Here is a 5,095-nt window from a genome sequence, read left to right on the forward strand (position 1 = left end):
TATCCCTGAACTGGGGAGAGTGGCATCTGGTTGGTGGTGCCTGTCTCATATTAACCAGGGACAAAACAACTCCTTGTTTACCCCAACTTGGCTTTTTGCTGTGCCCATGCTTGGCTCATGCCCTGGACACATGGGAAAAGAAAGGATTTCATTCTATTCAGTGAAGATGCTGCAATTTTAAAGATTTTTATTTTTTCAATAGTTAAATGTTACAACATCTGTATTATGAAGTCAGGAAGTTGGAATAATTTCTTGAAGATTTATAAGGAAATAGGAATAATTGCTTGCCATGAATGGGAGAAGGACAAAGCACTTGAAGTCACGCCTTGAAGTTAAAAGAGTCTGGTTGGCCTTTCACTTTCCCCTACTTGGCTCTTCACAGAGAGTCAGTGGTAGAGAGACTGTTGAGTCATGAGTCAGAAACACAATATTCATCCTGAAGTCACATGCTGCTGCTGCTGCTAAGTCACTTCAGTCGTGTCCGACTCTGTGCGACCCATAGACGGCAGCCCACCAGGCTCCCCCATCCCTGGGATTCTCTAGGCAAGAACACTGGAGTGGGTTTCCATTTCCTTCTCCAATGCATGAAAGTGAAAAGTGAAAGTGAAGCCGCTCAGTCGTGTCCGACTCTTAGCGACCCCATGGACTGCAGCCTACCAGGCTCCTCCATCCATGGGATTTTCCAGGCAAGAGTACTGGAGTGGGGTGCCATTGCCTTCTCCTGAAGTCACATAGTCACTTTCAAAAAACACTACAGAACTTTTGTGACCAAGACCCTTTTTGTCCTTCCCTTCAACATTGTTTTCATTGTCACTGTGGCTCTTAATGTTTTGGGGTATGGATCCTTTTCAGAATCTGATGAAAGTAAGGGAAATGAAAAATTTTGCCAAGAAAATTCTCTCCTAAGTGCATAAAATTTTGTCTATAATTTTTGTCCAAAATTATAGACAAAATCATAATTTTGTCTATAATTTCAGAACGTTGATAGATTCCTCCCTGTGTGGGGTTTGTGTGCCACAAAGGATATGTTGACGTCCTAACCCCCAGAAACTGTGACCTTATTTGGAGAAAGTGTCTTTCCAGATGTAACCAAGTCATTAGGGTGGACCCTAAACCAATATGCTTGGTGTCCTCATAAGAGAGGAAAAACAATGTGAAGATACAGACACACGAAGAGAATGCCATGTGAAGACAAAAAGAGATTCAAGTGATGTGCCTATGACCCATGGAACACTGAAGTTTGCAAGTATCACCAGAAGCTAGAGCAGAGCATGAAACAGATTCTCCCTAGAACACTCAGAAGCAACCCAACAGTGCTGACATCTTGATTTCAGACTTCTGAGTTCCAGAATTATGAGACAATACACTTCTGTTGCTTTTAGCTATCCAGTTTGGCAACCCACTCCAGTACTCTTGCCTGGAGAATTCCGTGGACAGAGGAGCCTGGTGGGCTGCCGTCCATGGGGTCACACAGAGTCTAACATGACTGAAGCGATTTAGCATGCATGCATGCATTGGAGGAGGAAATGGCAACCCACTCCAGTATTCTTGCCTGGAGAATCCCAGGGACAGAGGAGCCTGTGGGCTGCCGTCTTTGGGGTCACACAGAGTCGGACACGACTGAAGCGACTAGCAGCAGCAGCAGCAGTTTGTAGTACTTTGTTTCTGCAGTCCTAGGAAACTAATACAGATTTTGGTTGCTACTGTAACAAATATCTAAAGTATAGAAGCCGATTTGGAATTGGATAATGGGTAGAGGCTAGAATTCTGAAGTGTTGATCAAAAAAAGCTTGGATTACCATTAAGATTGGATGATAAAAATATGAATATTACAGGCATATTAATGTTATAGGGGGCTTTCTTGGTGGTCCGGTAGTTAAGAATCCACCTTGCAATGCAGGAGACACTAGTTGGATCCCTGGTCCAAGAAGATCCCACTTGCCATGGAGCAGCTGGGCCCAAGTGTGACAACTGCTGAGCCCATGTGCCTAGAGCCTGTTCCACAACAGGAGAAGCCATCACAAAGAGAAGCCTATGCACCACCACTAGAGAGCAGTCCCCGATCACTACAACTAGAGAAAGCCCATGTGCAGCAATGAAGACCTAGCACAGCCATAAATATATAAATAAAAATATATTAAAAAATACAAGCACTTCTGGTGAGGCCTTAGAAAGAAATAAATGCATTATTGAGCATTGAAGGAAAAGCAATCCACATTATAGAGTGGCAGAAAATTTGTTTGAATTGTGTTTTGCTGTTGGGTGAAATGTAAAACTTAAAAGCCATAAACTTGGATATTTCACTGAGAAGTTTTTCAAAGTGTGGAAGATACAACTTGTTTTCTTTGTACTGCTTTTATTAAAAGGTGAGAGTAAAGATATAAATTAAGGAATAAATTATTAAGCAAAAAGCAACCAACACTTAATGATTCGGAAAATTCTCAGTCTATGTAGATAGACTGGAAATAAGGTCAAAGGTGTGGCTGAACAACTATTGGCTACATCGCTTAGGTGTGTGCCTTGTGGATCCAATCAACCATCTCGGCAAAAGTCAGCAACAGGAATATGGTGATCTCAGAAGGCTCTGGGGCAAACCCCATGTCAAATGGTGTGAATTCCCTTGACATTCATGGAAGACAGCTTTTTGAGAAGTATACCAACATGGCATTGTTAGCCTAGATTGGAAGGGACAGAGGTGGGAGAAACTGAAGGAAGCATGACTCTAAGGGCAGAGCCATGGATGCAAAGGCCAGAAAGACTACAGGCAGAGGGGGCAGACTTGCCTCTTTGTTTCCAGAAGGTAAGGCTGCTTCCCAGGGCTAAGAGGGAAGAGCATCAAGTCACAGAGATTTATTCCTAGGCCCTGGAACCTAGTGAAATCTACCCTATTGTGAACTTACTTTAGACTGACACCTTTTTTTCCCTCCAATTTCTCCCTTTTAGAATAGGACGTCTAACTTTTATTTATTTATTTGGCCATGCCCTGTAGCATGCATGATCCTAGTTCCCCAACCAGGAATAGAACTCATACCCCCTGTGATGGAAGTGTAGTGTCCCAACCACTGGACCGCCAAGAAGTCCCTAGCATGTCTATCTTAAGCCTGTTCTATAATTATACATTTGAGGCAAATTTCTTTTCCAGGTTTCACAGGTATATAGATGAAGAATAATTTTGCCCCAAGATGGACCATATTCTGAATCTCACCTATAACTTATTTAAATGATGTATAGGATAAGATTTAGGACTTCCGTTGATTATACTTAGATGATATTTTGGACTTAAAGTTGGTGCTGGAACGGGTTAAGACTTTAGGGGATGTTGGGATGGGGTTAATGTATTTTGTACATGAGAAGTGCATGAACTGGGGGGTGTGCAAAAGAAGATTGTTGGGGTTGAATTGTGTGCCCCTCAAAAAAAAAAAAAAAAAAAAACACATGTTGAGGACTTCCCAGGTGGTGTTAGAGGTAAAGAATTTGCCTGCCAATGCAGGAGATGTAGGAGACGTGAGTTTGATCCCTGGGTCAGGAAGATCCCCTAGAAAAGGGAGTGGCTAGCTACTCGAATATTCTTGGCTGGGAAATCCCATGAACAGAGGAGCCTGATGGGCAATAGTCCATGGGATCGCGAAGAGTTGGGCACGACTGAACATGCATGCACACGCATGCACAATGTGTTAAGAAGTTCTAATTCTCAGTATCTGTGAAACTGACTTTATTTGAAAATGAGTTCTTTGCAGATGTAATCAAGTCATTATTGTGGGCTCGAATCCAGTATGCCTGGTGTCCTTACAGAAAAAGGAAATGATGTGCAGACACAGACACAGGACAAACACCACATAGAGGTGGAGGCAGACATTGCAATGAGGTATCTACAAGCCAGGGTGTGCAAAGGATTACTGGCCGCCACCAGAAGCTAGGAAAGGAGCACGGAACAGAAACTCCCTGAGAACCCTTCTAAGGAACCAACCCTGCCGATGCCATGATTTCAGATTTCTAGCCTCCAGAACTGAGAGACAACCAATATCTATGGTTTCAAAACACCCAGTTTACCCAGTTTGTGGTACTTTGTTTCACGATCCCCAGCACACTAACCCTCCCACCCTAAAGTCTCATCCATATGTCTTTAAGCAACCCATGAAACCCAAGATCCTTCCATTTTCAGGTATTTGTTCAGCAGCCAGACCTAGCAGCAAGATGTCTTGAATACAGTACAAAGCAAATTTTGATGCAATTTCTATGACTAAACCCAGAGAATATTATACCACTGAAGAATCGTTGCAGAATTTAATGAACTACAAAAGAGTATGCTTTGAAAACAAGGTAGACTGGGAGCAGAAATTTCATCCTAGAGTTCAGATTCTCGCTATGACTAACCTTTGCTTACTCATTGATTAATGTGTTTACCTGTCTTCTCCACAAGCATAGAGTTGAATATCAAATTTGCAGCTGACTCACTTTTTGATGGATACCCAAACACATTCATTTTCAAGTGCTAAGTAAAAGCTTATCCTTAGTGAAGAAAAATGCAGGCAACAGGCAAATGAACTTGTCCTGAATACCATACTGGATGCTTGGGGCTGGTGCATTGGGACGACCCAGAGGGATGGTATGGGGAGGGAGGAGGGAGGAGGGTTCAGGATGGGGAACACATGTATACCTGTGGTGGATTCATGTTGATATTTGGCAAAACTAATACAATTATGTAAAGTTTAAAAATAAAATAAAATATAAAAAAAAAAGTGTTTGTGTGAGGCCCTTCTTAGGTTGTTAGCTGGGATTATGTCCGTCAGCTTCCAGTGGCCATAGATCTTGGAAATACGGAAAAATACATGTTAAAAGATATATGGGAACACAAGTAAAAAATCAAATGATATGAGCCACTACATCGTATAGTTTTGAGGTCAAATAAGCTGCTGAAAATTCATGAAATGTAATAGGTTTCAAAATGTTTTTTTTTAAAGGAAAATTTGTTTCTATTATATTTAACTTTTCAATCTCTAATGGAAAATATATTGTTCTATCAACTTTGAATTTGGGGCTGTAATTTAGAAAGGGTTTTCTTTTTTAATTTAAATGTATTTATTTTTAATTGTAG

At 41.5% G+C, this 5,095-nt stretch overlaps 1 non-coding gene across 1 annotated transcript; it reads left to right on the forward strand.

Moving 5' to 3' along the window:
* Positions 1–134, forward strand: LOC129640495 (small nucleolar RNA SNORA48). Its single transcript, XR_008708862.1, has one exon. It is a non-coding gene; the product is annotated as a small nucleolar RNA SNORA48 (small nucleolar RNA).
* Positions 135–5,095: the final 4,961 nt, after the last annotated feature.

Source organism: Bubalus kerabau, chromosome X (assembly GCF_029407905.1).
Source record: "Bubalus kerabau isolate K-KA32 ecotype Philippines breed swamp buffalo chromosome X, PCC_UOA_SB_1v2, whole genome shotgun sequence".
NCBI classification, from domain to species: Eukaryota; Metazoa; Chordata; class Mammalia; order Artiodactyla; family Bovidae; genus Bubalus; species Bubalus kerabau.